General features: G+C 43.7%; 1 long non-coding RNA gene across 1 annotated transcript in view; it reads left to right on the top strand.

Moving 5' to 3' along the window:
• Positions 1-200: 200 nt before the first annotated feature.
• Positions 201-24,585, top strand: part of LOC116537530 — a 61,273-nt gene continuing 36,888 nt past the window's right edge. The window contains exon 1 of the long non-coding RNA XR_004263167.1: positions 201-518. This is a non-coding gene — a long non-coding RNA (uncharacterized LOC116537530). The remainder of the gene's footprint in view (positions 519-24,585) is intronic.

Below are 24,585 nucleotides of genomic sequence, written 5' to 3'. Positions count from 1 at the left end.
GGTGAGGGCTGTTTTTTAATAAAACCTCCCAAAAGTGAGTATAGTTGTCATTTCTGGAGTCTTTCTGCTGAGGTCATTTCTCCTGTGACCATGAGCTAAAGGGCACAACCGCGTGCCCCCACACCTGCTTCTGAATTCTGAGCACAGGCCAGAGAAGGGGAAGGGCAGGATGTTTGCGGAAGCAGAGCCGACCCTTGGGTAAAACTGGGAAAACAAAAAGTGGTCAGGACAGATTCCAGAGTAGTTGGAGTTACAGGGAAATCTCACTTGCAATGCTCTCTCGATCCGCTGCACTATGCCCTGGCCAGCCCCGAGGTCATGGAGCCCCCTCTCCTGCCCTGGGCTGGCCACTCCTCTCCCTGGATGAATGATGTGCTCTGGCTCAAAGGCCGAGGGGGTGGGTGGAGGATGTCTGCTGCAGAACATGGGTACTCCCTCCATCTGCATCTACTCACTGGGGAGAGGATCTGCGGCCATCACTTCCAGCCCCTGTCCTAGTAGAGCTGTTGAAGAAGATGGTAATGTTTGCATGGTCACTGAGACCATGGCTCAAGGGGAGAGGGGACTGGAACTGGATGGGGTGAGGGAGAGGCTCCAGGTTCCACCCAGCTTCCCAAAGGCTGGAGGGATCTATAGCCATATCCCTAAGGGAGGAATGAAAGCCTTTGCACTCCAAGAAAGTATTTGAGGGGCATGAGAACCTTCTTAGTGGCCCTGAGGTCATGACGCTAGCTTGTGCCATGCAGCATAGGCTGCCATTGTATTTTGCTCTTGTGGGAAAACAGAGGTAGTGCAAGGACCGAGGAGGAAAAAGAATGTAATTCTGTTGGGGGCTTGGAAATCCCCAGCAGGGACCACCCATGGAAGAGGACACCCAAAGTGCCTGGCCTGGGCCCAGGGAGAGGAAAACAGAATGCTCAAGGCCTCAGCTTCTCTGCTAAGCACCTATCCTCTCTGCAAGAGGAGAGGGCCACCAGCACAACCGGTGTCCCCTTGCTCAGATCCCAGAACTTGGGCTCCAGAAGCAGCAGTCGGAAGCTTCTGGAGCAGCTCATAGACCCCTGGCCCAGGCCTGCTGCACTCTCGGTGGTCCTGCCTCCTACTGGCACGGTCTTCTCCCTGCTCCTGTAGAATTATGCCACAAGGGAGAAGTCGCTGGCAATGCATGTGGTTGGATTTTTCGTTTTGCTATAATGAGAAAGTGAAGGAATACTCATGAGCCAATTTGCAGAGAGAGAGAGAAAGGGAAAGGGAGAGGGAGAGAGGGAGAGACAAAAAGAGAGAGAGAGAAAGAGAGAGAGAGAGAGAGAAAGAGAGAGAGAGAGAGAGAGAGAAAGAGAGAGAAAGAGAACATATTAAATATGCTATGAGGAAGGTGGTCTCTCATTTCCCTGCACGTTGTTTGGCAAAGATAGTCTTTCCTGAGTCTCCGAACGATGGCGCACCTAATTAGTCATCACCAGCAGGTTATTGCTGGAGATACACAACCCAAACCCAAAGACTTTGTGTAGAGTTTTCTGATGGAGTTCCTCAGACACACTTTTTTCCAGTTCAGCTCACAGTCTTGGGCATCAGATGCTTTTTCTCACCCTCTAACTTTGTCCCCATCTTTTCTAACAAAAACTCAATTACTTTGCCCTCAACTCAAGATTCCAGGACTAGTAAGATGATACCAGGGGTTGGGTATCCCCTGAAGACGAATAGCCAGAAATATCCAGGAACTGAAATTGGGTTAGCAGATTACAGCTTTGGTGACTCTGAGAAGTTGAGCCCCCAAACCACGGCCTAGGAGAATCAGAGCCAAGGGGTTTGGCATCAGGCAGATGTTGCACACACTGCCTGATGTATTACTGATCCTACTTATTGTAGGAGCCAAGAATAAGACAGAGGCTGGGGAAAGGCCCCATGGATGTCACATGCCTCCCATTAGGGCCCACTGGAATCCCACCCATGACGGCTGGGCCCATTGGGGACCCCAAGCAGCATCCACAGCCTGGAGTGTAAAAGTGGGTGGAAGCAGCAGGCACCTGGTGGCAGTTGCAAGGGGGCAACTATTCCACGTTTCTTGACATATGCCACAGTTCCTAGAATGTCCGTAAGCATTCTCAGTCTCACTGGGTTCTTCTGTACGTCGACTGTAGGGACGCCTGCATTTCACAAACCATGTGAAACTCAAGGTGGCCATGTACAAAGATGAAGAAGATGGGATGCAATATTCGGCCTGTGTAGATGAAGATGAAGTACTGTTTCATGTAGTGACAGGGCAGCTGATAGTGGCATAGAGTGATGAACTTTAGGAGAGGCATGAAAAGAAATTAGGAGCATTAGGAGAAATACTTAATGTAGATGATGGGGTGATGAATGCAGCCAACCACCATGGCACGTGTGTATCTATGTAACAGACCTGCATGTTCTGCGAATGTACCCCGGAACTTAAAGTACAATAAAAAAAAAACATACTTCTGTTTAAGAAGAACAGAAAAAAATTATTGTGCATAGAGCAGAAAGTCAGAAAGCAAAATGTGAAGGTCCCAGGAGCTATTTTAGAGCAATGCTTCCAGCCGTTTTCTGACCCACAGCATTCAGAGAAATAATCATTTTTCTTTGACATTTATTTTAAGTTCTGGGGTACCTGTGCAGGATATACTGGTTTGTTCCATAGGTAAATGTGTGTATGGTGGTTTGCTGCACAGATCAGCCCATTACCTAGGTATTAAGCTCAGCACCCATTAGCTGTTCTTCCTGATGCTCTCCCTCCTCTCGCCCCCACTCACAGGCCCAGTGTGTGTTGTTCTCCCACCATGTACCAATGTGTTCTCACCATTTGGCTCCTCCTTACAAGCGAGAACATGCCATGTTTGGTTTTCTGTTCCTGTGTTAGTTTGCTGAGGACATGTGGCATGAGAATAACATGTAACAGGAAGATAACATGAGGCTTCTCGCTCCATCCATGTCTCTGCAAAGGACATGATCTGATTCCTTTTCATGGCTGCATAGTACTCCATGGTGTATATGTACCACATTTTCTTTGTCCAGTCTATCCTGATAAACTTGGCATTTGGGTTGATTCCATGGAGAAATGATCATTTTTCTAAGGCACTTTAGGATAAAGGTTTGCTTGCAGCTGAAGGCAAGAGGTTCTGGTTGTCAGCCCTTGGGCACTTGCCTGGATACCCTTAGTTGGGGGCTCAGGGTAGTCAGTCTCTCCTCACACTTGGAACGCATTCAAGGCACTAAGATGAGAAGCTCAATTTTAGAAGACTGGGAAGAAATGAACAGAAATGAGACATATCAGGATGGACTTTGGATCAATCTACAAAAACCCGTAACTGTTGTGGGCCAAACTACACTTACACTAGGTGTCTGTTCCTGCTCTCAAGGAGCTCCCAGAAGAGGGAAAGAATGGGGACAGAAAAACATCTGTTACGAGGAACTCACCATGACCCACGGGGCACAATGGGAAGGCAAGTTTATTCTCACCTCCATCTCCTTTTAGAGCATTTGCTAAGGCCCACCCTTCCGCAGTCCTGGGGGAAAACTCAGGGGCCTATAGCTTTCCTGGTTACCTTTAGATATTAAAAGTGTCCCAGTTGCTTAAATCTCAAAACACCAGCTCTTTTCAGTAATTAATACATTGAATCAAGTGTAATAATCAAAGGCATCATGCTTCACTTACGGGTAAAACTTCTCCTGAGGCTGGAGTGCGGTGGTACGATCATGGCTCACTGTGTCCTCAAAGTCTCAGGCTCAAGTGATTCTTCTGCCTCAGCCTCCTAAGGACTAATGGCTGCCACATCCAGGTACCCACCCCACCTGGTTTCTGACATCCCCAGCATCAGATTGGGGAAGAGAACAGGAGGATGAGCAAAAGTAGGGAGGCCAGGGTTGCCGCAGCCCTTCCCTTGTGTGGTGCCTTTATAGGTTCTTCTGAGACCCTCCAACTCTCTGTTCCCAGCTCGGCCACACTCCTGGGGCTGTCTCCACTGGAGCTCTCTGGGGCCCTGAATGCATCTCTTCTGGCTCCTCGCTTATGGCTCTTCCTCAGCCCCAGGGAATCTGAAGTCACTTCCTATTGGGGCTGCCTCACTCCTTATTTGGCTGCTTCCTCCCTCCTTCCCCTGAAAGGTCCTCACCATTCATGGGAAACACGACAAGTCCTTTGTCCGCAACTCAGAGTGCAAGCTGACCCCAACACCACAGAGCAACCAACCAGCCAGGCTCCCCACTTCTCAGCCAGACACCAGCCCACTGCGTCCCCCAAGCGTCAGGAGGCACCCCTACACCTTGGCTTAGGTGGGGAAGGTGACCTCATTTTCTTCCAGGTGAGACCCACAGCAGAGCTTTCCTCCAAAAATTCCCTACTGTAAACTTCAATTCTTTTCTTGGCCTCTCTCTCATCTTTTATAGTCCGGAGGTGGGTGGCTGGCTGAGAGTAGAAAACTGGTTTCCATAAGCACTTTTTGCAAATCTTGCATCTCACTTTGGAATGTTCTATCTATTGCTTTGGGGCCTCACTTGAAACTGAGACGAAAATAATTCCAATTTAACACCTAGTACAGCATAGAGCACCCCCCGTTTTTGTTTCAGGGCATAGCGCATATAGAAAATGATGATGTTTGTGCGGTACTTGGGTAAATGGATGCGCTGTCCATGAAGAGAGCTAACTGGTCAGGAGCTCCAGCTGCTTCAGGCCTAATGTGGGCAACTCGAGGCCTAGCTGTACAAGCACAACCTCTTTGCAACATGCCAAGTGCGGGGTCTTCACAGGTTATTTCCAGACCTTCCTATTCCCCCTTCCCAGCTGGGCTATAGTTCTGACCTGCTGCTGTGTTACTAGATGTTGGTTGGGAAGCTGTGTGCTAGGTTGTGGAAGAGGCTGGGAGTGATGCAGAAGAGTAAATGATTCATTTCCAGCTGCAGCATCAGACTGCTTGGAGGTGGTGATGCCTGAGCTGCGTCTGGGTTTTGAAGGATAAATAGAAGTTTTCTAGACAGCTGTCTTAGTCTGCTTTCTGTTACTTAAAACAGAATACCTGAAGCTTGATAATTTATAAAGAAAAGAAATTCCTTCCTTCCCCTCCCTTTCCTTCTCCTTCCCTCCCCTCGCTTCCCCTCCCCTTCCTTTCCTTTCCCTCCCCTCAGCTCCCCTCCCCTTCCCTTCTTCTCCCCTTTTCTTTTCTCTCTTTTTTGGAGACAGGGTCTCACCCCATCACCCAGTCCAGAGTGCAGTGGTGCAATCATGGCTCACTGCAACCTCAAATTTCTAGGCTCAACCAATCCTCCTGCCTTAGCCTCCCAAGTAGCTAGAACTACAGGTGTGTGCCACCATGCTAAGCTAATTTTTAATTTTTTGGCAGAGATGGGGTCTCCCTCTATTACCCAGGCTAGCCTTGAACTCCAAGCCTCTCCTGCCATGGCCTCCCAAAGTGCTAGGATTACAAGTGTGAGCCACCATACCTGGGCAGAAATGTATTTCTTATAGTTATGGAGGCTGAGAAGTCCAAGGTCGAGGGGCCACCACTGGTGAGCGCCTTCTTGAAGCTGGGGTCTCTGCAGAGTCCTGAGGTGGCATGGGGCATCACGGCATGCTAGCTCAGGTCTCTGTTCCTCAGGGACCAAGGTCCCACATGAGTTTCAGAGGGCACAAACATTCAAACCAGAGCAGCAACCACCCAGAGCAAGGACATTCTGGGGAACACAGTGTTTGGTGCAACCGGAGCACTCAAGCATGTGATGGGCAGGAGGGAAGTGGCTGGGTAGGCAGCTGGAGGCTCCATCCTGGGCAGCCCCTTCTCAAGACCTCCTCACGGCTGCACCCTGCAGCAATTTCACCTCAGCCTCATTCACAATTCTTTCTTCTTCTTCTGACATCTAATTAATGATCAGGTGCTGGTTTTCACTTTTAACTATTTTCCCATCATCCCATTCCTTCCAGTCCCACACTCACGGCCATGGTCTCACCCTTGGTCTTCACTGTTTTACTACTGTGAAGGCAAACGTCACACACATGATCCTCCTTCTCCCGCTTCCCCGCTGCCAATCCATTTTCTATGCTCCAGCAGTAGTGATGTTAAAATACCAGGCCAGGATTAGCCTCCCCTCCAATCATTTTACTTCTCACTCAGCAAACTCTCCTTCCTTCCCATAACCTGCCCAGGCCCGTGCACTTTTCCCAATGACTTCATCAGATCTCTGCTCAAATAGCACTCTATCAGAGAGTCTCCTATAAACGACAGCACCCTACCTGCAACACTTCATTTCCTTACTTGGCAGCATTGATTGTCACTTGACGCGTTGTACATTTATTTCATTATTGTCTACCTCAGCAGAATGTGAGCTCCAGCAGGTAGGGATTTGATCTTGTTTCTCGATTCTCCTTCCACAGTTGTTAAATAAGTGGGCGAGTAATCCCAGCACTGAGGCTGAGGTAGGAGGATCGCCTGGGGCCAGGAGTTTGAAACCTGCCTGGGCAACAAAGCAAGACCCCCGTGTCTACAGATAATCTTTAAATTATCCAAACATGATGTCTAACACCTGTAGTCTCAAGTACTCGGGAGGCTGAGGCGGGAAGATCTCTTGAGCCCAGGAGACTGAGGCTGCAGTGAACCATGATCTCGTCACTGTACTCTAGCCTGGGTGACAAAATGAGACCCTGACTCTATGAATAAGCAAACAAAAAAGCAAACAAGTGAATACAGTGAGGTGTGAGGAGACAAGGGAACTGTGGTGCACTTTATACTCATGGCTTCTCTTCGACATGCAAAGCCATCCTTTTTAACAGCAACTATTCAATATTTATTGAAGACTTACTCTATGAGCTATCGATTTCACTTGTATGATCTCAGTCTCCATAATAACCTAGAATTAGATACTATTTCTAGCTCCACTTTTCATGTAATGCGGGTTCTTAGAGTAAATGAACATACACAATAATACATTAAAACATCAATAATGTACATTTTGCATTGCACACTCTGGCAACTTGTTTATTTTTTCAGACCTTTTGCTGGGTATACATACATGAACATATAGTTGATGTGGAGTTTGTGTATGTTTTTATTTGCTTCTTTCTTGTTTCTTCTATTTTATAAAAATGAAGTCTCATGATATATATTGTTCCACCAGGCAGCGTGTCTCAGAGATTTGTTTTCATGACAGTTACTAAGATGAAACTCATTATTTTTTTTGACTGTATATGTAAAATACACCATGGTGTATTTAATTCCTTCCTACTGACTGACATTCACATTGGATTTTTGGTTTTGTTTTGGCTCTACTGTGTTATAAACAATTTTGCAATTAATCTGCCTTTCTATATTGCTGATTGGGGCCCAGGTATGTAAGGACATCAGGGAGAAGATTCCTAAATGTGAAATTGCTAGGTCAGCAAACATGCACGTTCTATTTATTTGTTATCATCTGATGCTAGGGTTGTGGTCTCTGTAGCAGACATGCCTTGTGCCCGACCCATGTCCCCTCCAAGCTCCTGTGTCTGTCCCAGCTCTTTGCCTGAGGCTTTCTCTGGCCACAGAGCTTATTCTGTGTCTGGGCAATGGAGTTAAGGCCTTGAGCAGCTTTCAATCAATGACCCACAGGAATTGATGGTTAAATAGGTGCTTTGGCTGGGTGGGTTAACTCAGGTGCATGTTTTATGCTGGATCACAGTTTCCAGTTGCCCACAGTGGTGACTTGATTGGCAGCACACGCTTCATTCACTCCCTCCCCCGCCCAGTCTCCCTTCCTTAATCCCCCACTGATATTTCTTATGAAGACCCTCCAAACAAATGCTTGCACTCAAATCCTTGTCTCTAGGTCTTTTTCTGGGGAACCCAAACTAAGACATTCTTATTTATTTAAGAAAAAAACTAAAGTTTGTTCTTTAAATAAAATTGATGCATATACTTTGCTCTTTTAAGTATAAAAAGATAGAAAATTAAAAGTACACACCATCTCCTAACCCAAAGGTAATAACAGTTAATAGTGTTCTTAATTTCTTTCCAGAAAAAGACTTGATTATACAAATATACATACACACACATCCTTTTACATTTACATAAATGGAATAATTCTAAACAGGATGCTTGGTGCCTTTACCCACTTAATGATACATCTTGGAGAGCATTGATACTTACATATGCAGAGCTTTTGGTGGCTTTGCACTTTAGGGCCACACCACATGGTTTTTCATCAGTTCCCTATTAGAGAAAATTCAATTTTCTTTCTTCTTTCTTTCTTTCCTTTCTTTCTTTCTTGTCTCTTTCTCTCTCTATCTCTTCTCTCTCTCTCTCTCTTTCTTCTTTCTTTCTTTCTCTTTCTTTCTCTCTCTCTCTTTCTTTCTTTCTTTCCTTCCTTCCTTTCTTTTTCTTCCTTCCTTCCTTCTTTTCTTTCTTTCTTCTTTCTTTCTTTCTCTTTCTTTTTCTTTTTTCTTTCTTTCTTTCTTCTTTCTTTCTTTCTTCTTTCTTTCTTTTTTCTTCCTTCCTTCCTTCCTTCCTTCCTTTCTCTCTCTCTCTTTCTTTCTTTCTTTCTTTCGACAGAGTTTTGCTCTTATTGCCCTGGCTGGAGTGCAGTGGTGCGATCTTGGCTCACTGCAACCTCCACCTCCCGGGTTCAAGCGATTCTCCTGCTTCAGCCTCCCAACTAGCTGGGATTACAGGCGTGCACCACTGAACCCAGCTAATTTTGTACTTTTGGTAGAGATAATATTTCTCCATGTTGGTCAGGCTGGTCTTGAACTCCCGACCTCAGGTGATCCACCCACCTCAGCCTCCCAAAGTGCTGGGATTGCAGGTCGATTGTTTCTAATATTATGCAGTTACTACCATGTGAGCTCCAGCAGGTAGGGATTTGATCTTGTTTCTTGATTCTCCTGCCATGGCTGGCTGGTAGGAGGCCCTCAGTGATAGTTGTTAAATAAATGGGCAAGTAATCCCAGCACTGAAGCTAAGGCAGGACAAATATTTTTGTGCATATATTTTGGGTCATTTGAAAACATTTTAAAAATCATAACAGAATTGCTGGGTCAAGGTATATGTGCTTTTTTTTTTTATCTTTTAGACATCACTGTTTTTTTCTCTTAAAATAGGCTGCACTGATTTATTCTTCTACCAACAGTGTCTGAATGCCTGTTTCCTCACCCCTCCTCAACACTGGGGTTTTACAACATCTTAATATTTGCTCATCTGTTAGGTGAAATAAGTGTTATCTCTTATACAAGTTTTACATTATTCAATCATGTCTATTCATTTATTTTCTTGGTTTCTGGATTTTATGTCATGCTTAAGAAGTCCACTCTCCAATTTTACAAAAATATCTATCTGTATTTCTCTTAGTTTTCTCACGTTTACATTTACATCATTAATTCATTCAGCGTTTATTTGGCGTTTGTTGTGTTGAAAGAAACTACAAAGAAATGAGAGTGAAGCAAAGAAGACAGGTCTGGCTTAAAAGTGCTGAGCACCAGCCAGTGGTTTCTGCCTGTAATCCCAGCGTTTTGGGAGACCAAGGCAGGAGCATCACTTGAGGCCAGAAATTCAACACCAGCCTGGACGATAAACCGAGACCTCATTTCTTAAAAAAAAATTTTTTTTTAAATTAGCTGGGTGTGGCTGAGGAGAGAGGATCCCTTAAGCCCAGGAGATTGAGGCTGCAGTGAGCTGTGATTGTGCCACTGCACTTCAGCCTGGGTGACACAGAGAGACCCTGTCTCTAAAAAAAAAAAAAAAAAAAAAAAAAATGCTGAACGCTTGGGTGATGTTGTTGGGGAGTTGCCATTGATCAAGACCCGCTAAGGTGTTTTCCTTCACGGGGAAGGTGGTCCAGGGTCATTTTCCAGGGCTATAATCAGTGTCTGCCAGAGCTAGCATGTACTGGCTCATGAGAGCCAATTTATTGTGTTATATGTTATACAGCCATTCTTATAAGTTAAATCCTATTACATTATAATTAAATAAATAATATTTTTCAGAAAGGTAAAAACATTTAAAATCTACCACTTCCAAATCATTTTACTATGTTGTCTTCTTCTATGCCTCTGAGGTTATTTACTGCCATTGTATAATGCTGATATCACTTTGGTGGCTTGAATTGGCCACAGTGGGAGTATTTACACCATGGATATTGGCAAATGCTATGGTCAGGGTGCTTTTTTTTCTTTGGAGATTACCTGTTAAGCATTTACCAGCATACCTCTGACTTTGCCTGTCTCCAGATATACTTATTCAGGGAAGAGGCAGGTGTGCTGGAGAGGAAATCCCAGCATCCTTAGGGAGTCAGACTTGAGAACAGTTAGGTTCCACCCAGTCCTACCATTCTATGATTCCAGGATACTCGTGATTATTCTGCATGGCTACATCACTAAGGGGAATTTAGCTCGGAAAAACCTGCTTTAGGGGATTTCTACAGAGTCTCTACATTCCGAATCTGGATCTCATTTTGGTGTAATTCAGCCCTCCGATGAGTCGTGCACAGGATTTTCCCTGCAATGTCTCAGATTTAGATTCCAGCCTGGCAACTCAGGCCTATAGATAAAATTATTTATCATCATTCATCTGTTTTCCATTTAATATTAAGTGTTCTTAAAACATTTGACTCTTTCTCTAAATGCTATCCAAGTAGCTGCAATGTATTGACATTTTTACTTACTCTCTTCCACATGGCAGCTCATATTTTGTAGAGAGCAAAGAAAGTTGGGGAAAACAGGGTTTGGGATCTCACACTCACTCTTGAAATAAGGGAAGCATTATTTATCCCAGTTACAAAGAAGAGCCTTTGTTTTATCTTCGTGAGTCATTTTTTTAAAGAGCCAAGAACATGTAAAATACATAAAAATCACAGGAAAAAATGTACGATTCAAGTAGCTATTATATAATTGTATGAGAACCTCCTCACTGAGAACATGACAAAGTTATTTTTCCTGCTTCAGTATTTTCTTAAGATAGAGACCTTGTAACTGTTAGCACAAATTTAGAAATTCCTACTAACTCAATTATAATAATAATTTTATGTGTTGCTCATCCTGAAACAGACCCATCTGCCGTATTAATAATGTTTTGAGGGACACATTTCACCAAAAGCTTTAATTATTTTTTACAAATATACCTTGGAAGTCATTTTTGCCCACAATTCACAGATGGTTAGATTCGTCTATTCACTGGCTCTGAAACATTCCAAGCTAATTTCCAACTTCTCTCCATCTTCCTACCTGAAATGCCATCTCTCCTTTCCATGGAATCATCACAAGTCTTCAAGATTCTACAGTTTTTCCATAATTATTCCCAAGTTGAGTGACGCATTGCTTCTGTGGACTCATAACCATTTTCCATATCAGCCATTTGACACCTGATTATACTTTCTCTCATAACTTCACTGTTAGGTAATTTCTATTGTCTTTACAGTTGACCCTTAACAACAAGGGTTTGAACTGCATGGATCCTATTATATGCAGATATTCTTAGATCTCTGGCAACCCCGAAACAGAAAGACCCACGTTTCCTCTTCCTCCTTCTTCTCAGCCTGCTCGATGTGAAGACTAAGATGATATAGACCTTTATGATGATCCACTTCCACTTCATGAATAGTAAACGTATTATCTCTTCTTTACGATTTTCTAAATAAATTATTTTCTAAATAAAATAACAATTTATTTTCTAAATAAAATAATAACAATTTATTTTCTCTGGATTCTATTATTGTAAGACTATGTATAACCCACAAACTATGTGTTAATTGACTGTTTATGTTATCAGTAAGCCTTCCGGTCAACAGTAGGCTATTAGTAAGTTTTTGAAGAGTCGAAAGTTATACGTGGATTTTTGATTGCATCAGGGCTCAGTGTCCCTAACCCCTGTGTTATTCAAGGGTCAACGGTAGTTTTATCTCAACATTCAGACAAGAGGTTCTAATTCTAAGACTCCCTTGGGACTTTAGGGAAATTGGGAATGTCAAAATATTATATGTAAAATTTTGCGTATGTGCCAATGTGTCTTTTTTTAGGGGCAAAATTCCTTATTGTTATCAGATTCTCAAAGGGATTTTTGACCCAAGGGTCTAGTCTCCTAGAGGAAAGTGATTATATGATATGCTTTATTATATTCTTCACAGTATCTTCAACAACTCAGCTGAGTAATTAAATGGGCACAGGATAAATCTAATGTTTTCACTTATTTGCCATCAATTAACACCTTATTTTCCAAACTATGGAGGTGGGATAATAACTTTCCTATTTCCATCTCACAGATGTTATGAACATACATGAAGATAATAGATGTGTCAAAGTTTTGAAAAGTTACAAACAATACCTTATGATTATGATAGCCCACACTGAGAGATGTGATAAGGAAATTCTTCATTTCCAGAATTCCCCATCATTTCTATTACCTTTCCTGAATCTTCTTCTAGAGAAGCAGAGCTTGGAAAATGTCTTCCCCCTTGACTCCAACTTCAGCAGCATTAATTTCCAATACCACCTCTCACCCAATAGCTTGTCAATGAAAATTGCTTTATCTTCTGCTCATACTCTTTGTTCTTTGACAATTTTAAGTCCTGATTAATAATCATTGTCTCCAGCACTTTTCCTATTATGATTCTTGGCTGTTGCAATATTCTTGCAGATGCTGCTTCTAATATCCTGGCTCCTTATTCCCAGACCTTCACTTTTCCAATGATCTTGTCCTCCATCCACTTTAGCCACCACTTCCCGTCATCAAACCTAGACCTTGTCTTTACCAATAACCACACTGTTGTAGGCATGATAATGAACCCCCCAAAGATATCTACTTTCTAATCCCCAGAATCTGTGAAAATCTTACATTACATGGCAAAGGGAAATTGAGGATGGAATTAAGGTTGCTAATCAGCTGACCTTAAGGAAGGAGACTATGCTGGATTATTTAGGTGGCCCCAATCTAATCACAAAAGTCCTTACATATGGAAGGCAGAAACGGAAGAGGTCAGAAGGGTGTTCTTGATAACTCTACCCACTCTCACTGGATTTGCAGATGGAGGAAGATGGCCATGAGCCAAGGAATGTGGTTGGCTTTATGTCTTGGAAAAGACCAGGAAATGAATTCTCCCTAGAAAATCCAGAAAATAATAAAGCTATGTCAACACCTTCATTACAGCCCAGTGAAATCCATTTCAGAATTCTGAGCTGTAGAACTACAAATCACACCTTTGTGTTGTTTTAAGCCAATGCGTTACGATAATCCATCACTGCAGCCGGAGGAAATACATACACCTTCCTTCCATTAGCAGATGAGGCTAAGTTGACTTTGTGCAACCCACTCTATCTTTGCAATTTACTTCCTGTAGTACCCAACTCTGATAATTTTTTGATCTCACTAAATCCTGCAATCCATTGATCCTATAACGTTTTCACTGCCTCTCATTCCACTCCCCTCTGTTTTTCCTACTTGAGCAGTTCAGATTCGATGACCAAGTGCTAGAATCACTCACCTGCAACTCTTAACTATACACTCTCAACTCCCACGTCCCCCGAAAAAAGTCCTAAATTCAGTTAAACCCAACCCTCTATCTATCTTGTACTTGGATCTGCTGGGTGAATATGGTTGGAAAAAAACACACAGCAAATCTGATTGGTCTCACTTTAAATTCATGACTCTAATATCATGTGGGACCTTGGTGTGCTGGGAAATCCCTGCTGGGATTCCATGGTCCTTCCCTCTCTAATTTTCCTGGGAGACTATTTCACAAATTATCTTTTCTCTGGAAACATCCAAATGCTCTTTCTGTCTTCACTCGCTGCTGATTTTGTGTGTATATGAGCTTATTTCTTACTTCATTGAGGAAACAGATGATCAGAAGACTTCTTTAAATCCCCAGCACCCTACATACCCACTCACCCACCTACATGCCTTCCCTCCCATAGCTGCGAACCATCCGTGAGGGCACCTATGGAAGCTCCACCCACCCCTCCATTGCAGGGAAGATTCACTAGTCACATCTCCTGTTTCTGTCTCCTTTAGTCCCATGAAATCACTTTTCCCATTCTCCACTGGATCACTCTCATCAGCATACAGACATCCTGCTATTTCTCCTGTCTTAGAAGAACCCTCTCTGGGCCCCCCATCCCCCTCTGTCCCTGCCCTTCTCCTCTGCCCCCTGCGAGGTGTCTGCACCCCTCTCCTCCCATCTTCTCTTGAACTCACTCCAGTAGGGTTTTTGTGCTCTCCTCTCCCCTCCCCTGAAACTGCTATTGTCCAAGTCACCAAGCCCTGCCCACCACCGCTGCCAAGGCTAACTCCAGTCATCAGTTTCCGGTCCTCATCTTACCTGACCTATCCGTAGCACAATCTCTGGTCTGGATTCGTGCAAAACATCTCTAACTGGGTTACCGTCTCCTGCCTTTGGGACCCTGCCGTCTACTTTCTACTGGGCAGTGGAGGATTTCTGTTTCATTTTGGTTTCAGTGAGCCAGATCATGTTGCTCCTCAGCTAATCACACTCTAATCACTTCTCAGCTCACTCAGGTAAAAGCTAGACTCCTCTCAGGGGCCTTCAAGTGCCACATAAAAACGGGCCTGCCCCTGCCCTCATCGGCAGACACGCCCCGGGGCTTACACTGTTTGAGCTCAGACTTCCTGGCGGCTCTTCAAACTCACTAAGCACCTTTCTCCTGGGAGCCTCTGTCCACTGGCTGTGCCCTCTGCCTCGAATGGTCTTTTCCAGAGGCCAGTGTGGCTTGTTTCCTTCTCCTTCCAGATCTCTCATCAAGGTGGCGTTCCTGACACCCTCCAACTCAAAGGAAAACCACCTCCTGCTCTGCCCCAGCCCTACCTCTTTGCTTACCTTACAATTTCCCCATGGCATGTATCATTACCTAAGATTTTATATATATATATATATATATATATATATATATATATATGTAAGTTACATATAATAAATTATATGCTAGTACAGTCCTATGCCCCATAATGACAGTCAGTGATGGACACATACAGGACGTTAGTTCCCTAAGATTCAAATTTCATATTTTTCCTGTATCTTGTCTATGTTTAGATATGTCTAGATATACGAATATTTACCACTGTGTTCCAGTAGCCTAATGGCATTTAGGAGAGCCGCATGCTGTACAGCTGTGTAGCCTGGAAGCTATAGGCTCTAGCACACAGCATAGGTGTGTAGCAGGCTAGGCCATCTAGGTTTGTGTACTCTGTGATGTTCACACAATGACAAAATTGCCTAACAATGCATTTCTCAGAACCTATCTTCATCATTAAGTGAAGTGTGGCTGTAGATAATATATTAATGTAATATATAATATTGTTATATCTAACAATGTTTATGTCTATGTGTGTATCTATATGTGTGTCTGTCTACATATGCATGCATAATTATTTCCTTCACCAACTAAAATATAAATGCCACTGAGGCAGGGAGTTTGTTTTCTTCCTGGCTATACCTCCACACCAAGAAAAGTGCCCTGCGTACAGTTGAATAAGTTTGTTGAATCAATAAAAGAAAGAAGAAATGAATGAATGAATCTAAGTAAAGTTGAACACACACCCACATGGATTGTAGCTTGACTGTAGATCTTTGTTGTCATTGTTTTGCAGCCAGGCAGGCAAGATGAGCTTCTCTTAGCTTTCTGTGTGTCAGCTTCAGCACTTATCAAATATTGATAAGTTTGGTCCTGGGAGTTAGTCTACCTAACTAATGTGTTTTAAACCTCAAGAGACATCTTCTCCAGGGAAGTCCTAGAATCCTATGATGTCATGACTACCTAGATTTCTTTGTGGTCTTTTGACAATCTTCCCTTAAATGCACCATTCTCAGGGGATAAGAATAAGGAATAGAAGCTAATTATTGATGTCGTCAGTGAATGTTTTCTTGGATACACGTGAAAATCATTGCCTTTTTTCAGGAGACGCTTACCAGGGTAAAGAGGCACTGTATTCTCCACTGTGAAAGGGAGCAGCTCAATTCTAAAACACCATTTGAAAATCCCATTTGTCCAATGAACAGTGTATAATGATTGGAATGCCCTAATGCCATTCTTATATTTATTAATGCATATGTGGAAACACACACTCCTAGAAAGATTAAGCCAGTTAAATTTTTCTCTTTCCTTTTTAACTTCTATAAGCCTCAGCAACCCAAGAGTGTAGGATACATTTATAGCTGGTCTATCATAGCTGTTTTCAGTTTTAACCATTCCATGTTTCCATCCTCTCACAAGGAAATATCAGCAATTCATAGTTAATCTGGGCCAGGAGCAGAGAGAATTTTTTCCCTTTCCTTATTTTGAGGTAAAGGAAAAATTTCTGTAGAAACATATGTTTTTGGAAACACTGGACTTAGAGAACACTTTGTGATAGAGAACTACGAAATCTTGAACAGACCACACACTGCACTACTTTTATCATTCTCTCCGAATGAAAGAGTAGATACAGCACATATCATAGTGGGAAACTGAGGTTTGCTAGGCCTTAGACAGTGTGTTTATGACCAATTCAAGGGATCTTAAATGGTGGATAAGTGATTTTCAATGTTTCTGTAACTCTAAACTGCAGGAATGATGCTGCATGATAGCTGACTAACAATGGCGGCTGTTAAGAATTCCATTCATTGGGTATTAATAGCATCAGGATTATAACTGTCTTATACCCTCGCTTATTTCATAATCTATTTCTGGACTTGGAGATTCGGAGATTCGCCAGGTGTGCAACCCTGTCAGCTTTGACTTGATCAGTGGGAGCCAAGTGCATTAACCCCTAAGATTCAATAGAGAGATGGGCTGGAAAAGGATAACTTTAAGTCTAAGTTTGTTGGAACCCTGAACAAAAGGAATTGTACAGTCTAGATAACTATCTGTGAGAGGTGCTAACAACTGGAGAAGAGCTGAATGGCCTGATATGGGAATTCAAAGACGTGTATGGCAAGATGAGTGTTAACTAAAAAAATATATCATTCATTCATTTATTCATTCACGAACAAAGCTATAATTAGGAAACCTACCTTGTGTTTGGCAAGTGGCAGAGAGCAGGTGTGCATGGGAAAATTATTTTGGGAGATACAGATTTAAGAAGGCCACAAGTGTGGTGAGAATGTTATCCAAAAGGGCCTGATTCCACTTTTTAGTTGCTTGACCTTGGATAAGCTGCTTAACTTTTCTGAGTCTGTACAACGGGAATAATAGCTCCCAGGTCAAAAGATTTCTGAGGATTTAGTGAGATAATTCTATGAAGAGTAAATAAGACAGTGACTCGGAAAGCATGTCACATGGTTCATGGTCCATGAAAGGCATTCAACAATGTAGGGTTCTGCCTCCTTCTCCCAGGAAGGGTGTGTTAGTCCATTCTACATTGCTATAAAGGAATACTTGAGATTGGGTAATTTATTTTTAAAAAAGAGGTTTATTTGGCTCACAGTTCTGCAGACTGTACAAGAAGCATGGTGCCAGCATCTGCTTCTGGTGAGGGCCTCAGGAAGCTTCCAATTATGGCAGAAGGTGAAGGGGGAGAAGGTATATCACCTGGTAAGAGAAGGAGCAAGAGAGATGCCATGCACTTTTAAACAGCTAGGTCTTCATGAACTCACTCATTATCATGGGGAGGGCACCAAGCCATTCACGAGGCATCCATCCCTATGACCCAAACACCTCCCACTAGGTCCCATCTCCAACACTGCAGGTCACATTTCAACATGAGATTTGGGGGCAGGACAAAATATCCAAGCCATATAAAAGGGAAATCGCTCTGAGTGATTCCCAAGGAAGGTAAGAAGGTGTCCGGGGAAGCAGGTCTGGCTCTGAGAAATGGTACTCCTGGATTCTGTGTGTGGATCTGTCTGTAGTGTATGTAGAGAAACACCCCATGTTTCCCATGAAATGCATGACTCAGTGTTTGGGTTGAGGTCCTTGGACCTTACAGGTTGGCCAATGGTGCCCCACTGCTTCCCTTTGCTCACAGCTGAAGAGGAAAAATTTGAATTGTGACTTACGAAAATGTCAACTGTAAATGCAGCCTTTAAAATGGAATCGTATGAAAGAAGTCATTATTCGAAAAAGATAGTTTTGTACGTATGTTTATAGCAGCAAAATTAACAAGAGCAAAATCATGGAACCAACCCAAATGCCCATCAATTGAATGGAATAAGAAACTCAGATATATATATATATATATATATATATATATTTTTTTTTTCTTCAAAATGGTGAATATATATATGATGGAATACTACTCAGCCATAAAACGGAATGGATTAACAGCATTTGCAATGACCTGGATGAGATTAGAGACTATTATTCTAAGTGAAGTAACTCAGAAATGGAAAACAAAGCATTTCTCACTGATATGTAGGAGCTAAGCTATGAGTATCCAAACGTGTAAGAATGATACAATGGACTTTGGGGACTTGGTTTAAAAGTGGGGGGGCGGTGAGAGATAAAAGACAACAAATATGGTGCAGTGCATACCGCTCAGGTGATGGGTGCACCAGGTTCTTGCAAATCTCCACTAAAGAACTTACTTATGTAACCAATATCACCTGTACCTCGATAACTTATGGAAAAATAAAAATTTTAAACAATTGTGTTGTTATGTAAAGTGAGATGCTGGAGAAGAACGTGCTTTGGTCTCCACCAACTGCAGTTCAGACAACATTTTTTACTGGCATCGGGCAACTCCCAGTGTCAATAGGACGTCATTACCAAAGCTGGAGTCTCTGTATGGTCCCATAGCATAGCACAAGAGGTGCTAGGAACAGACATCCCCTGTGAGCCCACTGCCAGCAGCCGGGGCCGCCAGCGGCACTATCAGCAAAGCGGATGTCTATACTGCCTTCTTGCCCAGTTCCACAAGCAGTTTCCCAGTGGCTTGTGGGTCAAGTAGATTCTCTTTCAAGTCCCTGCCAGAAGGAACCTGAGCCTCAAAAAAGAACAACAACAACAAAAATCAATCCAAATAGTGTCCTGTTTCTAAACTACTATGTATGTTTTTTTTTTTCTTTTTTGGAGACAGGGTCTTGCTCTGTTGTCCAGGCTGAAGTGCAGTAGCACAATCATAGCTCACTGCAGCCTCACACTCCTGGGCTCAAGCATTCCTCCCACCTCAGCCTCTTAAGTAGCTAGGCCTATGGGTGCGCAGCATCACATTTAGCTAATCTAAAATTTTTTCTTTTAGATGCGGAGTCTTGTTAGGTTGCCCAGACTAATCTTGAACCCCTGACCTCCAGTGATCCTCCCACTTCGGCCTCCCAAAGTGCTGGTATTATAGGCATGAGCCACTACACTTGGACCCAAACAGGTATCTGTTAAACTGGCTCTGCCTTCATTCGCCCTTTGAGCCTGAGAGTGAAAGGAGGACTGTTACCAGCCAAGTCTGAGCAGAAGGAATGAGTGTGGTAGCAGGATCACCAGCTCTGGGATCCAGCCCACCCTTGTGGCTGGTACACTGGGGTAGGCTACTCAGACTCTGCAGGTAATGAGGCTGAGCCTGAGGCTGTCTGCCTGTATGATGGGGGAGAAATGATCACAGCTCAAGGTTCATTGAGCTGTTATGAGGGCTAAATGAGCTAATACGCGGAAGGGATCAGGAAAGTCCTCAGCGCCTCATTGGACTTCCCAAGTTAACTCTCACTGGTCCATTGGCTGAGGAGTTTGCTTGTCACAGCCTGAGAAGAGGCGGCTGTCTGCGTGGAGCCACTTCAACACTCGAGGCCCTTTATGCCATGAATGGGATGCAGCAAATGGTGGGGTGAGAAGTACCTGGTGAGATTGGCCACCTTTTTGGCTTTGGGACCTTGGGCTTGGCAATTAACCAAGCCTCAGCTTTCTCATCTGTGAATGGGGATGATGATATTACTTAAATCATAGGGTTGTTGAAAGGATTTGAAAAAAGTGCTTATAAGTTGCTTATCTTTGTAACTTGGTGCATGCTCAGTAACTATGCACTCTTCATCATCTTATCATCACCATCGCCATCTTTCCCATCTGGAAATCACTCTGCACATTAGAACCACCTTGGGTAAGACAACCCACACAGGGATGAGTGAGGGGGAACCCCCCTCCCTTTCCTATTAATATGTGATGATAGGTTTGTACTTTAAGATAGTTGTTTCTCAGACGACCCCATGAAAATCTGGGCAAAGAATATAAACAGACACTTCCCAAAAGAAAAAACACAAGTGGCAAACAAACACATGAAAAAATGCTCAACATCACTAATCATCAGAAAAATGCAAGTTAAAACTAGAATGAGATATCATCTTACACTAGTCAGAAGGGCCATTATTTAAAAGTCAAAAAGCAACAGAGGCTGGCGTGGATGTAGAGAAAAGGGAACGTGCCGGGCGCGGTGGTTCATGCCTGTAATCCCAACATTTTGGGAGGCCAAGGTGGTTGGATCACTTGAAGTCAGGAGCTCAAGAACAGCCTGGCTAAAATGGTGAAACCCCGCCTTTGCCAAAAAATACAAAAATTACCCGGGCGTGGTGGCAGATGCCTGTAATTCCAGCTACTCAAGAGGCTGCGACAGGAGGATCGCTTGAACCTGGGGCGGAGGTTGCAGTGAGCTGAGATCGCGCTACTGCACTCCAGCCTAGGCAATAGAGTGAGACTCCATCACAAAAAAGAAAGAAAGAAAAGAAAAGGGAAAGTTTACACCCTGTTGAAGGAAATGCAAATTAGTTCAATCTCTATGGAAAACAGTAGAGAGATTTCTCATGGAGCATAAAAAATAGAGCTACTATTTGACTCAGGAATCCCACTACTGGGTATCTACCCAAAGGAAAATGAATCATTATATAAAAAAGACACCTGCACTCATGTGTTCATTGTAGCACTTTTCATAATAGCCAAGTCACAGAGCCAACCTGAGTGTCCATCAGTGGATGGCTGGATAAAGAAAATGTGGTCTATATACATCATGGAATACTATAGAGCAGTAAACAAAATGAACTCATGTCCTCTGGAAAACATGGAGGGAGCTGGAGACCATTATCCTAAGAGAACTAACTCTGAAACGGAAAGTGACAACCACATGTTCTTACTTACAAGTGGGAGCTAAACGACGGGTAAACATGGACATAAAGATAAAAATAATAGACACTGGGAACTCTGAAGACGAGGGGAATAGGAGGAAGGCGAAGGTTAAACAATTAACTATCGCATGCAGTATTCACTATTTGGTTGATGGGTGCACTAGAAACCCACTCCCCATCACTATGCAATCTATTCATGTAACAAACATGCACATGCACTCCCTGCATCTAAAACTAATTTAATTTTTATAAATAGAAATTAATCAGACAAAAAAACCCATAAAAATATAGCTGTTTCTGTGGAAGGCCTGGAGTAGGGCACTAGAGCAAAATGGGAAGAGACCTAGGTTTGGAGACAAAAGCCCTGACTGGAATGTTGGCCTTGCCCGTGCCAGCTTCGTACTCCTCAACAGCTCACAAGCCCTCTGTCCCCAGCGAGACGTCTGAATGCATGGGGAAGGAGAAGGAGCAGGCAAGCTTCCATGATGAGCCAACAACAAGGCCCAAGACATCAGCAGTGGAAAGGCCCAGCCCAGGCCAAGGAGGTGGTCTGGGTGTGGCTGCCTGGAGGGAAAGTGCCTCCCCAACACCCTGAACCCCGGCCTGGGAAGGGATGCTGAGGTGACTGTCCTCAGCAGTGGCATCCCTTTGCCATTCTTTTGGGGGAAACCTCATTTTGTTCCAGGATCACCTGTGGAAAGGGTGGAGTGGCTTCTGGGTAGCTCCAGATACAGGACTCTGCAGACAGGAGGGCAATCCCTGGGCAGAGCCTCACAGAGGGTCCTAGAGAAATACAAAAAATGTTGCTCTTCCTTTCTCCCTCTCTGCTGCTAGATTAAGTAAGTTGTCCTAATTATCAACTCATTCACTGAATTCTCAAACAGGGACTGTAAAGAATCCCTTTACACACCACTCTCTAGAAAGGTTAGAGGGAGAAAACTATGGTAACCGCCCGAAGACAATTAAAATGTGCTGCCCGCCCCACCCCCGCCCCCGCCCCAGCAGCTGTTGAAATGCCTCAGCCTCCCACTTTCCAAGCCTGGCTGGATTCCCCTACCCTGCATTCCTGGCAGGTCCAGGAGTCGAGAGAAAAATCCACCAGAACAAGAAGTGCCTGTGTGTTCTCCAGTTCCTAGCAGGTGGAAGGTGGGGCTGTTCTGATGAAAATGGTTTTGACAGACCTGCAGAGTTCAAGGGTGTTTCCCACACAGCAGGCAGGGCTCTGCCAGGCAGTTCCCCAAAACCCCTGTGTTATGTTCCCGTGGGGACGTGTTTCCCTTTTTAAAATAAAGTCCTGACTCTTTTCACCTGTGTTGGCATCTGCCAACACCCGTGGCTGCATGACAGTAGAAAGCCTTGTGTGCAGCCTTCTCCTTTGATTTGCTCTGGAATGACTCCATAGAGAAGCCCTGGGTCAAGGACACTTCTCTACCCATGTAATGCTGTTCGAGGCTTTGGGAGCTTACTTACATCTTCTCCAACATGTACCGTCAGGCATGAAGCACACGGCTTTTGCTTTACATTTTTACCCAGAAATCACGGCATCGAATTTAGACACTAAACAACAAGTGCCATTTACCCTTGTAAATGAATTGGGCCATGGCTTATGTTTTATTTTTTTGCCCCCATTCAGTCTCCACAGGGGAGAATGTTTTTTAAAGGCTTGATGGTACTGATACTGATTCGCAGGGTCATTTGCAAGAACGATTGGTAAGTGAGTCAACTACAATGGCGGTGATCAGCAGCTTCGAGGAGTCCACTTTACTAGATGTGACAGCTCGCTTCATGGCTTTACAAAGTGTTACAAGAAATAGGAACTAGGTTTTGTAGGAATTCTAAATTGGACAACGCACTATGGTGGTGCAAAAAGAATTCTTACTCCCCTCTACTAAAAAATAAAATAACATGCTTATGGTCTCCATAGCTTGCCTTTCTACTTGCTATAAAATGCATGAACTGCAGGTGTGCCAATGCTTTTGTGCTCACCTTCAGCCTCTAGATGCTTGCTGTTTCTGAACACACTCGAGGTCCCTCCTTGTCACCTGTAGCTGTTGGTCCCATGGCTGCCTCTTGGGCCCTGCACAGGGCACACTAGAGGGACGAGGGAGTTGTTGCCCCATAGCTCAGGAGCTATTTGCAGATGATAATGGAGGGCGGGGAGAATCCCTCCGCTTCCCGGCCTCTCCAGGGAGACAGCTCTGAGGTTGTTCCATGCCATTTCCCCAGGTTCCTGCCAGACTAGCCCGGTGCCTGCAGTATTTTCCCTCTCATTTATGCACCAAGTCAGCTTTCTTTCCTTCCCTGTCTCATTGCCCACCCTCTGCTGCTCCCTGGGATGACACCCCAATGTGTCACCAGCCTCAAATCCTTGGTCTCAGGTGTGCTCCCAGGGGATGAAAACTAAGACATGAAGCCCAGCCTAGGACAGGTAGCAGGAGGCCCCTGAGAGCCAGCAAACCCTCCACTACTTGCCCCATCCATGCTTTGAGACCCTGCTCCAGAGCTCCCCTGGCCTCCCTCACCTGCCTCTCGAGGAAGCACTCTTGGCACTGGCTCCCCCTGTTTCCCCACTGCCCAACCAAACCAGCTCCCTCACCTCCTCCAGAATGCCCTCCCACACTGTTACTGTCAACACTTCCTTTCTGGAAACTACATTGCATTTACAGAAGGTGCCAAGAATTTAGCACCCGATGTTACAATAATCCCCTCTGTGTCTGTTCTGCTTCCCTAACCAGACTGTCAGGTTCTGGAGGACTGGGGATCGTGGCAAGTGCTTTTTGTTTAATTCAGTTGGGTTTTGGGGTTTGTATTATCTCATTACATGCCTAGCACAGTTCTGGGGACAGAGCAGGTAATTCATTACAATATAGATTCACTCAATATTCAGCAAATATGTATTGAGTACCTGCTATGTGCCAGAGGCTGAGGATGTATTTCTCCCAGATTAACTGCTAGTTGGGGTACAGACAATTAGCAAAAATTAATGACTAATTACATGGTATGTTAGGAAGTATTAACAAATACCAAGAAAATACAGTGGGAAGACTCAAGATATCCTCAGCTTGGGAGCATACGGATGTTGTGATTTTATCTTTATGTATGTATGTATTAACAAAAATTGTTTATATTTCAGGTGTACAATGTGATTTTTGGTATGCCTATACACAGTGAAATGATTACTACAATCATGCAAATGAACATATTCATCTCCTCACATAGTTTCCCTTTTGCGTGTAGGCAAGAACACCTAAAATCTCGCTTTGCAAATATCCAGTACATAATATAGTATTATTAACTATCATCATCACAATGAACCATTATGTGTTTAGATTTATTTATCCTATATAACTGCAACTTTGTACCCTTTAAACAACTTCTCCTAATTTCCGCCACCTCTGATAGCCACCATCCTACTCATTGTTTCTCTGTTTCTGTGTATTAGACTTTTAAAGATTCCACATATAACTGATATCATACAGTATTTTTTTTCCTGTGTCTGGTGTATTCACTTAGCATAATATCCTCCTGATTCATCTATGTTGTCAAAAATGGCTGAATCTCCTTTTTAAGGGCGAAACAACATTC

The sequence above is a fragment of the Sapajus apella genome, unplaced genomic scaffold, assembly GCF_009761245.1.
Source record: "Sapajus apella isolate SASKATOON/1434 unplaced genomic scaffold, GSC_monkey_1.0 scaffold111, whole genome shotgun sequence".
In the NCBI taxonomy this organism is placed as follows: Eukaryota; Metazoa; Chordata; class Mammalia; order Primates; family Cebidae; genus Sapajus; species Sapajus apella.
The sequence above is the reverse complement of the archived record's forward strand: the minus strand, read 5'-3'. Positions and strand labels throughout refer to the sequence as shown.